Source organism: Caretta caretta, chromosome 6 (assembly GCF_965140235.1).
Source record: "Caretta caretta isolate rCarCar2 chromosome 6, rCarCar1.hap1, whole genome shotgun sequence".
Taxonomy (NCBI): Eukaryota; Metazoa; Chordata; order Testudines; family Cheloniidae; genus Caretta; species Caretta caretta.
In genome coordinates this window covers 67369314-67381784 of record NC_134211.1, presented here as the reverse complement: position 1 = coordinate 67381784, position 12471 = coordinate 67369314, and the positions used below count along the sequence as shown (strand labels likewise).

The following is a 12471-nucleotide window of genomic DNA, read 5'->3' as shown; positions in this document are numbered from 1 at the left end:
GTCAACATGGGGAGTTACACCAATATAGTTCTGTGGTTTAAATTCACACCTTAGCTTATACCAGTATTACTTTCCTTTGTACACAACCCCTGTGTCTACCTGAGGTGCAAAATTATATTTACATTTTTTAAGCACAACCTATTTCCTAGTCTAAATTTGCCACCCTATATATATTTTAGGATTGTTTTAACACGTTGTTGTTGTGCACATTTAACTTAGTATTTGTCTGAAGTTTTAATTTTTTGTTTCTTTGTCCTTAATAGAACAATGGTAATGTTCCCAATTAGGCTTTGAAGTTAACGCCTCATTCAGATGAACGGGCAAGTGAGGGCCAGTTCCCACATTTGCTGCTACTATGGTTTGGTAAGAGAATTTTTTCAAAGGTTACAGAAAAAAAGATGGAATTTTTTAAACCCCTTCCCTGTTCATTACAGCTTAGAATTTTACTCCCGGGGAAATTCTGCACCACTGCACGTGGGCAGAATTCATGTCCCCCAGAGATTTCTTTGCTTCCCTGCAGAAAAAATGATTTTCTTACAGGGAAGCAAAGGGAAGCTGCAAGAGCAGTCATGCACCACTCCCTAGCTGTACAAGTACATTGTTTCAGGCACCTGGAGTAATCCATGAAGAGGTAAATCACTGCAGGGATACCCCAGCCAGTGGCTTCTACCCTGAGCCGGAATCAGCTGCTAGTCCTGGCTGGGCTGGAGGCAGGAGAAGATGGGACTTCCTCTTCCCCTGTAAGGAGTAGCTGGGCCTGTGTCAGATCCACCCCCAGAAACTCCCCCTGCTGCAGAAAAGCTCAGCATCCTCCCCTGCTTCCGGCCCCATCACTCCTCAGCTGCAAGGGGAGGGGTCATTGTGCAGGGGAGCTGCTCACCCATCCACCCAACCCCCATGCATTCAGACCTCCCAGACCCAGACATGCCCACCAAGCCTCACTCCGTACACCCAGAACCCCCCTAGCCCTCCATACCCGAATCCCACCCCACTGAACCTCAACCCCTGCACCTGGAGCCCCCCTGCACCCAGACCCCCTTTCTCCAGAGCCCCACCCCCCCTGCACCCCTACACTCAGACCCTCATACCACCGACTCCCAAGTAGCTGCACCCAGACCCCTACCCCACCAAGCCCCACGCCCCCAGCTCCCGGACCCCCCTGCAGAGACCCCCACAACCAGCTCCCTCTGCTGAGCCCCAACCACTTGCACCTGGAAGCCTCTGCAGAGTCCCATTGCCCCTGCATCTGGAACCCCCCAACAAGCCTCTGTGCATCCAGATCCTCCCACACCTAGGACCACCACCACCCCACCCCCCACTGAGCTGCCTGCATCCAGACTGTCCCACACAGAATCCTCCCACCCTGAGCCCTTCCACAGTTGGATCCTGCCTGGTTGAGCCTGCCTGCCCCACACCTGGTGTACCTAGTGCAGAGGGGCAGGGTCCCAGGGTGTTTCTGGGGTAGGCCCAGGCCTTGTGCTGTGTCGGAGTTGAGTGCAGCCTCACCACTGAGTCCGTGTCTCGGGGGTGTGGAGGCTGCAATGTGATCTCCCACCTTCATACAGTCACGTGGCATGTGCTCCCCACTGGCATGCTGGAGCCTCTGCATTTATTTATTGACAAATAAAACTTGCAAAATTTTAAAATATTGTGCGTAGAATGTTTAATTTTTTGGCTCAACATGCCCTCAGGAGTAAGAATTTGCACAACTCTGAAAAAATTGTGGAGACATATACCCTCAAATCATACAATGGGAAGTTTTTTCCACCCACACCCATAATTTCATCCTTTCCCAATTTGAGAGACTGGTTTTCTTGGTAGGTAATTGTGTAATAAACTTTTAAAAATGCACACAATCTCCCTGATTCAACTGATCTTTTCAAACAGCCCCAGTAGCCTTGTCTACATTAGGAACCTTTTACAAAAATTTTCCACCACTTCTAACATGGTTTCAACTGTACTTGTACAAGCAACCTTGAGACCCTAGCATGGAGTTTTTGCTTTCAGCACTGTCAGTTAAACCTACTCTAAACAAGTCTAATGCTTCACCTACACAGGAAAATTAGGAAGTATCCCCACACAATGATTTAATCTTGTATTATTACACCCTTAAAGTAATGCCAGTAAATTTTTTACCCCCCTATTAGAAAAGGTCATACTGAAGCTATGCTGAAAAATGACAGGTTTCAGAGTAGCAGCTGTGTTAGTCTGTATTTGCAAAAAGAAAAGGAGTACTTGTGGCACCTTAGAGACTAACCAATTTATTTGAGCATAAGCTTTCGTGAGCTACAGCTCACTTCATCGGATGCATAAAGTGGAAAATACAGTGAGGAGATTTATATACACCATGAAAAAATGGGTGTTTATCATATACATTGTAAGGAGAGTGATCACTTAAGATGAGCTATTACCAGCAGGAGAGTGGGGAGGGGAAAACCTTTTGAAGTATCTCCCCCCTCCCCACTCTCCTGCTGGTAATAGCTCATCTTAAGTGATCACTCTCCTTACAATGTGTATGATAAACACCCATTTTTTCATGGTCTGTGTGTATATAAATCTCCTCACTGTATTTTCCACTTTATGCATCCGATGAAGTGAGCTGTAGCTCACGAAAGCTTATGCTCAAATAAATTGGTTAGTCTCTAAGGTGCCACAAGTACTCCTTTTCTTTATGCTGAAAATGGATGCCAGAGAGTCATTTGTACTAAGGCTCCAATGTTGCTAACCAGTGTTACAAACAATGGACTTTTAATATTAAAAAAAAAAAAAAGCTCCATAATGTAGACAAGGATTAAACAGGTCAGGGCTGGGCAGAGAGAACTTGTCATAATGTCATAAAAGGGACAGCGCTCCATTAATTTCTTCTCAAATTAGACGCCCACTGAGCAAAATGGACTGTGAATTTGGTAGGGCCCTAGCAATAACACTCTTCAGTATTAAAATTCTATTGAACTATAATAAGACCTGCTAAATCTTGTAAGTGAATGAGCCAAATGCAATGCAACATATGACTATGCAACGAACAACAACTTTCCTCTAACACACTATTTAGACTGCAGAATAAATTTAACTTGGGATACATGAATTTGTACAAAAATGCAATGTGCATAACCTCTTTGCATAACGACTCAAGATTTCCATCCACCTTTTGTAACCAGAACTGCATTAGTCATTCCAAAAGGTAGGATATACATCTTTATTATATCATCATCGTAGTGGTCCTGATTTTAGTATTATATTTTAACCTTGAATTACAAGCCCTAACGGTTGTGAAGAAAACCTTCCAAATGAGAACAAAACATAGTTAATGCAATCTTGTGTCTTCTTTCCTCAAGCTCATGGGTGCCAAAAACCCAGATCACAACCCACAGATTCCCAGGTGCAAAAAGCTCCAACTGTCTCCTATTCAGCTGCCAAAACCTCCAGCTTCCCTTTTTGGCAACTTCTGCATTACAGTTAATGTTGTCACTACAAGAGTCTGTAGCACTTTCACAGTTTGAGGACAATGCTAAATACATTGAATTTAGTATCAAAACAACAGCATTAATTTAAAGGAAAAAAAAACACAAGAAAGCACAATATACACTTGAAGCCGCCACACAATTTCCAGTTTGAAATAGAATTCAGCAACAGAATGTTCCAAAAAAACACAGAAGGAATCCTTCTAAAGCAGGAGTTCTCAAACCCTTTTTAGAATCATGCCCCCCAACCTTTAAAAAAAAAAAAAACAACCTTGGAGTCCCTCTCTTCCCCTTACAAAGCGGGACCTTCCCCTGTAATCTAGATTGAACTGGGGCCATTAATACACTGATTCCAATACAGGGGATTCTACTTTAAATAAATTAGTCCTTTGATCCTGCTGTCTAACTGTGCACAGGCTAGGATTTAAAAGCACACACCTTAATATCCAAAAAGTTTTCAGGGCAGTATTTCTCAATTTCAGCATCAAAAAGTGATAGATAGTGTTGTGACCCCAAGCACCAATGCCACTCACTCAAATTTAGCTCGGCCTCTCCCCTTGTTCACGACAGAGTGGTGGCCAGACCAATTTTGAGCAAGTGAGAAGGCTTGCTACAATCTCTTAGAAACTTTTATGTACCCCTTCCCCAAGGTTGAAAACTGCTGTTCTAAAGAATTTAGGTTCTGAGTTCTGCTTGACAGAGTCAACTGCTTGCTCAAATACAAAAAACACACACACACAAAACTGAATCTGGATTTACTGACAACCAAGAGTTACTTCCAAATCAAACAGACTAACATGATTACTTATTGATCCCCAAAATCACCTAAAGGACAAAACAGAATAAAAATGTGGGCTGTCAAGCAATTAAAAAATTAATTGCAATTAAACAACAATAGAATACCATTTATTTAAATATTTTTGATATTTTCTACATTTTCAAATATATTGATTTCAATTACAACACAGAATACAAAGTATACAGTGATCACTTTATATTTATTTTTATCACAAACATTTGTACTGCAAAAAAACTTCAATTCACCTCATTGAAGTACTGTAGTGCAATCTCTTTATTGTGAAAGTTGAGCTTACAACTGTAGAATTATGTAAAAAATAACTGCATTTAACAATAAAACGTAAAACTTTAGAGCCTACGAGTCCACTGAGTCCTACTTCTTGTTCAGCCAATCACTCAGACAAACAAGCATTCAGTGTAGGGGGAGGACGGGGAAGTAAGCAGTGACTTGTGCAGGAGGAGGGTGACGAAGGTGATTTGCTGCTGCTTCTGGAACGGTGGTTTCTGGTACTAGGCTCACCTCCTTTTACTGAGCTAGGTGGGCTCCCTTCAGCTGAGTGAGCCCTTGTTTGCAAGGGAGGGTGGATTTTACATCAGGGACTCATCATACTGCAGGGGAGGAGAGGCTGGTGCAGGGTGACTGAGCTCGCCAGGCCATGTTCTCTATGGGGTACCCCCAGAGCGAGCAGCATGATGCATGGGGGTTGGTCCTGAGAACGAGGGGTCGGCCGGGAACAATAGGGCACGGGCTGGCTAGGGTGTAGATACTTCCTGTTTTGGTCAGGACAGTCCCCTTTTTCAGCTCTGTCCTGCCAGTCCGTACTTCTTTGCCAAAACTGGGCATTTGTCCCACCTGCAAGACGCAGAGCAGAGCAGAGGTGGCTACTGCCTGGGAATCAGCTGAAGCCAGCAATGCCTGCCAGCAGGAAAGGGGAGAAATTTGCTGCTGGTGGGCAGTGCTGGCTTCAGAGCTGACCCTTGAGAGGTGCAGAGCTGGGGATGGGTGGGGGAGATGATCAGCCTCAGCCAGTGGAGGCGCGGAGCTGGAGGGGGGAAGGGGGATCAGCCTCAGCTGTGGGCAGCACTTGACTCGGGGAGGGGGGGGAGGGGAAGAGACTGAGCCCCAGTCTTGGGAAGTGTAGAGTGGGGAGGCGGAGTCAGCCCCAGCTGCTGACAGCAGAGGGCTCGGGCAGGGGGGTCAGCCCCTGAGCTCAGTCCCAGCCCTGGGCAGCACGGGAGGGGAGGGGGGGGAGGAGGGCATGGGGCTCAGGCAGGGGGGCAGCCCCACCTCTGGGTGGCACGAGGCTCTGGACGGCACACGGCTCAGGCTGGGGGGGGAGGGGGAGGGGAAGAGGTCAGCCCCAGCCCGAGGAGGCATAAAGTTTGGGATGATGCCCCTGAGCTTGGGATGGTGGTCAGTCCCAATCTGGGTGACACGGGGGGAGGGTTCAGCCCCAGATGCAGGTGGCATGGGGAGGGCAGTTCGGCAAGCCCCTGGTCATCCTGTTTTTAGACTTTAAAAACCAGGGCATGAGAACTACCTTACTTTCTGTAGCCTCTTCTTCCCGCCCTCTGGTGGAGGCTTGTGTTACTGTGCCTGACCAGACAGGTTTTTTGGAACAGCTCATGCTGCCCTCCCGCCCACAGGTCTGCGATTAACACGCATTAAAAAAAAATTAACGCATTAATTGTGCAGTGCGTTAATCACAGGCGTTAAACAGCAGTTAAATTGACAGCCCTATTTTTTATTACAAATATTTGCACTGTAAACAAGAAATAGTATTTTTCAATTCACCTAATACAAGTACTGTAGTGCAATCTCTTTATCATGAAAGCTGAACTTACAAATGTAGAATTATGTACAAAAAATAACTGCATTCAAAAATAAAACTATGTAAAACTTTAGAGCCTACAAGTCCACTCAGTCCTGCTTCAGCCAATCACTCAGACAAACAAGTTTGGTTACAATTTGCAGGAAATAATGCTGCCCGATTCTTGTTTACAATGTCACTTGAAAGTGAGAACAGGATTGTAGCCAGCATCGCAAGATATTTACATGCCAGATGCGTTAGAGATTCATATGTCCCTTCATGCTTCAACCACCATTCCAGAGGACATGCGTCCATGCTGAAGACAAATTCTGCTTGATAAAAATCCAAAGCAGAGCGGACTGATATGTTCATTTTCATCGTCTGAGTCAGATGCCACCAGCAGAAGGTTGATTTTCTTTTTTGGTGGTTCGGGTTCTGTAGTTTCCGCATCAGAGTGTTGCTCTTTTAAGACTTCTGAAAGCATGCTCCACACTTCATCCCTTTCAGATTTTACTTCAGATCCTTAAACCTTGGATCAAGTGCTGTAGCTATTTTTAGAAATCTCACATTGGTACCTCTTTGCATTTTATCAAATCTGCTGTGAAAGTGTTCTTAAAACAAACATGTGCTGGGTCATCATCTGAGACTACTATAACATGAAATATATGATAGAATGTGTGTAAAACAGAGGAGGCAGCATACAATTCTCCCCCAAGGAGTTCAGCCACAAATTTAATTAATGCATTATTTTTTTAATGAGCATCATCAGCATCGAAGTATGTCCTCTGGAATGGTGGCCCAAGCATGAAGGGACATACGAATGTTTAGCGTATCTGACATGTAAATATCTTGCAATGCCGGCTAGAAAAGTGACATACAAAAGCCTGTTCTCACTTTCAGTGACACTGGAAATAAGAAGCAGGCAGGAACACCTCCCATCAATGTAAACAAACTTGTTTGTCTTCGTGATTGGCTGAACTTGAGTGAACTTTGAGTGAACTTTTAGGCTCTAAAGTTTTACATTGTTTTGTTTTTGAGTGCAATTATGTAACAAAAAAAATCTGCATTTGTAAATTGCACTTTCATGATAAAGAGATTGCACTACAGTATTTGTGAACCGAAAAATACTATTTCTTTTGTTTATCATTTTTACAGTGCAAATATTTGTAATAAAGATAATATAAAGGAGAACTTACACTTTGTATTGTGTGTTGTAAGAGAAATCAATATATTTGAAAATGTAGAAGAACATCCAAAAATATTTAATAAATTTCAATTGGTATTCTATTGTTTAACAGTGCGATTAATCAAGATTCATTTTTTTGAGTTAATCACATGAGTTAACTGCGATTAATCGACAGCCCAAAAAACAATAAATCTTACTGGCCAGGAAGCTATGATTCTGTGTATTGTTATCTACAAACCTAAACTAAGCTAGAAGAGGATAGAATAAAAACTGTATGATAAAACTTGAACTAACTTATCTCCCATGGAAGCTTACTATAAAGAAACCACTTCTTTGTTTGTTTACACTGAGCATGCACTTTCCAACATTTGAAGCATAGGCCAATTTTACCAGTTCCTAAAATAAACAGTATTACAATAACTAATATTTGTAGAGCTCTTCGAAAACATGCAGCATAAGAGAAGGGTTAAGTGTTATCAAAACATGATGTAAACACCAGGAGTCCAAAGATGCATGGTTGCGTCATCGAAAAAGGGCCAATCAGCCAATGAAAATGTAACAACTTCTAATGGTTCAGAGCTGGGACCATGTAATCAGAATAAAATTTCTTACATTCATAACCATTTTACACATTGGAGGAGTCAATTCTGTTGGAGATAAAAGTCAGAGACTGAGTCATTTATCATGAACCCTTGGAACTCCAAAGAGATTGATGTTGATACTCTACCACGTACTGTCCTTACTAGTACTACTATTTATTTGTATTACTTTATCTGTCAATTGTCCAAGCAGGGGAACACATGTTCTCCCAGCCTTTTCAGTTAAGGAATGCTGATGGCTAAGCTTTTTGGGAAAATACATTGATCCAACACAGCCACAAATGATAAGCTCTTGGACAAGCCTCTTAAGTAATCTGTGTTTCTCTCAAGGGGGGAAAAAAAAAAAGAAAAAAATCAACTAATCTGGAAGATTTCTCCACAGCTCCATGTGACCTTTGGCAGTGAAGACCTCATAGTACACAGATAGAGGATTGCAGCTGTGGACTGGTTGGCCCAGTGAAGTGAGGTTCTACACTCAACTTGGCAGCATTTCTGTTTGTTGGATATAACATGATAATTTTTGACCACCACATCCAATCTATTCCAATTTTTCAGGAAACTTTCCAGGCAACAGTGGGCAGAATACTATTGATTTTAATGAAAATCTGAAAACCAGAGTGGGGAAACAGAGAATACACAGAGTCCCCTGCATCTGGTTAGCACACCCAGGAGCTTCAACCACCTCTGTAACTGTTTATATATCAAAGAATCTGGAATAGAAGAGCCTGGTATAGGGGAAGGAGACATGGGAAACACACACCCCTGTCATGGGGGGGAGAGGTGGGAGGTTTACAGGAAGTCCCTGAAAAAGAAGAGGTGAATCAAAGCACACTAGGGAAATTTTAGCATGCAACAGCAGGGTCCATACTGACAGCTAGCGAGCAGGCTAGTATGAGGTAAATTTACATCTCAGCTTGCAGCACACTAACAGTTCCTCTAGACAAGTCTTCGGTGTATCTATTTGGCTTTGCATCCACACCCAGCAGCCAACTTCTGATCTCCTCTTCGATGTATGCTCCAGGCTGATTTCCTTGGAGGATAATGTGCTCCAGCTGTTCTGGTCCCAGCTCAGAGTCCTAGCCAGAAACTCTGGGGCTTTTTGATATGGCCATCTACCACACATTCCACATAGGAAAATTACTTACAAGTACAGTAACTGGAGTTCTTTGAGCTGCGTTGTCCATGTGCACTTTCCACTAGTGCTGACTCCTAAGCCGTGGATCACTGCAATGGAGGTGAGAGCTCAGAATCTTAAGAGAACAAAAATTGTAAAACAGCCTTGCCAAATGCAGTATCTGATTGTAAGGCTTCAGTAACAACTTAATGTGTCAAACGTGTGACCAGAACCCCAACTGGCTGCTTTATATGTAATATTCAGAATATACATATTCTTCAATGACGCTGCTAAGGGAGAGAACTCAGTGTGGTAGGAAGGTTTACTTTGCCCACCTCATAAGTTCTCACACTATCAAAAGTCCACCTCTATAGTTTCTGAGATGAGATGGTTTTGACTTTCATCCTCTCTCTGTGATGGAGACAAAGAAATCCCAGCAAAGATCTAAAAGGGTTTGTTCCTTGCAGATAAAATGTCAGGGCATGCCTGACATTTACAGAGTGCAGTGTAGCCTCTACTTTGGTAGCGTGAAGGTTAGGAAAAAAAATGTAGGTAGGTTAATTTGCTGGTTCAGATGAAACTCTGTGATTGCCTTTGGCAAAAACTTAGCAGGTGTCCTCAGAGACATCTTGTCTGGATAAAAGATGGTATATAAGGAGAGCCAGTCATTAAAGCTTTGATTTCTCTGACATTCAGAGAGGCAATAGCAACCAGGAATGATGTTTTTAACACCATCAGTTTGAAGAGTAGGCTTCTCAGTGCCAAGAAAACCAAGTTACAGTCCCATGGTGGGATTTGTTCTTTAATAGGTGAGAACACCTTAGCAAGACTTTTCAAAAATCTGATCACAGCTAGATGAAAAAAATGGTATGTCTATCCACTGGAGGATGAGCAGAAATAGCCACAAGGAGAACCTGATGGAGCTAAATGACATGTTATGCTGTTTCAAGTCAAGCCAATAGTCTGACTCTAAGATCTCAGACACACAAGCTTCTTGCAGAGACAGGGACTTTTGGAGACACCAGCAGCAAGGCATCATCCATTTCACTCGGTAAGTTTGTCTTAAAGGATCTTTCCTACTGTTCACTAAGATATTCCAGACAGACAAGGAGCATGATTGCTCTACCTTTGATATGCATCCGGTGGCCAAGATGTTAGATAAAAGAACTACAGATCTGGATGTATAATCTCCGCTTCCCTTCATTCTGTGATAGCAGGTCCAGAAGCAGAGACAAGGTCCTTGGCTGGCAGGTCAACAGAATATCTGGGAACCAAACCTGCCTTGGTCACACACAGAGCTATTGATATTAGCTTGGGTGAGTCCTCTCTGATCTTGCAGAGCACTCTGGGAGCCAACAGGACCTGTGGGTAAATGTACATCAGGATTCCTGACCAAGAGATTAAGAGGATATCAAGCAGGGAGTCTGGGTTCCCCTACCCCCAGCAGAAAATCTGACACTTCTTGTTTTGTGTCACAAATATGTCTATCCACGGATAACCATAACTCAAAGAGATGTCATGGAGGATAGAGTCCTTGATCTCCCACTTGTAACTGGATGAGAAATGTTTACTCAGATTATCTGCTATGCTGTTCTGCAGACCACGTAAACATACTGTTGAGAGGGAGATTTGGCATCTGATGCACGAGTTCCACAGTCTAACCACATCTCAACATAGTGGGGAAGATCTTGCCTCACCCTGTTTGTTGTTGTAGAACAAAGTGGTTGTATTATCCATTATTATTTGGACAGACTATCCTCAAATGTGATGGAGAAAGGACTCGCAAGTTCTATGCAATGCCCCAAGTTCTAGCACACGGATGTGCATCCGTGTTATTGTGTGGTCCAAAGGCCTTGTGCCTGTAGATCACCCATGCATGTTTCTCCCCTAGATCGAGGCAACTGTCACTATCGTTTTGGATCAGAGAAGAGATGCAAGGGTTTGTAAGCATTCCTGGGGTCTGTTGTGACAACTGGGCCTACAAATTTACCCAGATTATGAGCTAAACTACAAAAAGTATGTAGAAGTTCTTAAGACATTACAATAATCTATAACAACAAATGTTAATGGGAAAAGGTATGAAAGGGAGTTAAAATACCTGAATCTAAAACAAAGATCATGTTGATGTGATTCAAGGACTGCATTAAAATTATGCTTGATAAAGACAGAATATTTGAAGCTGAAAATTACAGCTGACAAGCTAAAACTGGAAAGTCAGATATTAGGCCCAATTAATATTAGGCCTATTAATGATGGGCACAGCACCCTCACAGGGAGGGGCAGTATTTGAATCTAGGATACTGGACTGAGGCCATCCCAGTGGCAGCAGAATTTTAATTTTGGAAAAATAAAGCACCAACAGGCAACTAACTAAACTATACAATCATAATGATTCTATGGATAGGCTTGGCAGAATTCAATTTTTATTTTTTATAATTTCAATGGATAATATCTAGGTTTATTTTAAAATATTTTTTCAATTTTTAACAATTTACATTTTCACAGTTGTGCAAAATTATGGGTTTTAAGCATTTCTTTTTATTTGAATCTATTTAAATGTTCATAGTTACAAGAAAATATTGGAGGTGGAGGGACCAGACAATAGGGAGGCCAGATAATTATTCAATGACAGTAGATGTTGAGATTCAAAAAGTCAAAGCTTCAGCACTGTTAAAACACAAACTGTGAACAGCATATGTCAAAATATACAAAGTAAATATCCTTATATCAAACTCTAGTAAATTCTTAAGCAGCATTTTTCTTACTTTGCATATCTGCACATTTCTGTTATTACTGATGGAAATATTTTTCAGTAGTCTGAGTGTGTACAGTGAAATTGACATTTACTGATAAAAATCTAATCTTTCCAAGCCTAGCTATAGTCACTTTTGAAAAAGGTGCTAGAAGTTCATGAACCACAGACTGCAAGCTGTTCCCTCTTGAAGCCAAGAGATAGTAAGAGGAACCGAGTGGTGGCTGTTGCACTCCACCTTTTCATGTCCTTGACACAAGCCACAGAGAACACTCAGGGCACATATGCGGTAATACAGACACTGATGGCAAAAAGACTCCAAATTTGAGCACACAGGGCACACGCGCATCATGAGTGGAATGTACTTATGGACAATCACTTGAAGGAGAAACATAACTTACTCTATCACAGATCTGTTTCATACACTGGTGGGGGGAAAAGTGGCCTTAGAAAGCTAGAACAAACAAATTTGATAACATTAAAGTGAACACTAAAGAATCCATATTTTAACAGTATCAAACCATACCAGAACACCCATTTATAGGTTATTGGTGCACGTTTTAGGCAGCTGACAGGTCACAGAACACCACAAACATCCAGTTAATGGACAATCTGGGATGATTTATCATTATATTCTTTAGCACCAACAAGAGAGTCAGCCTGCTCTTCAGAGACAGTGGAATTTTCATTAAGATTGCAGTCAAATAAGCTTCTGCAATAAATGAAGTGGGGGGTAGCTCCCTTTTATGA

The 12471-nt window shown here is 42.4% G+C and overlaps 1 protein-coding gene across 2 annotated transcripts in view; it reads right to left on the bottom strand.

Moving 5' to 3' along the window:
* Positions 1-12471, bottom strand: part of TTBK2 (tau tubulin kinase 2) — a 227017-nt gene that overhangs the window by 178701 nt on the left and 35845 nt on the right. The window lies entirely within an intron of this gene.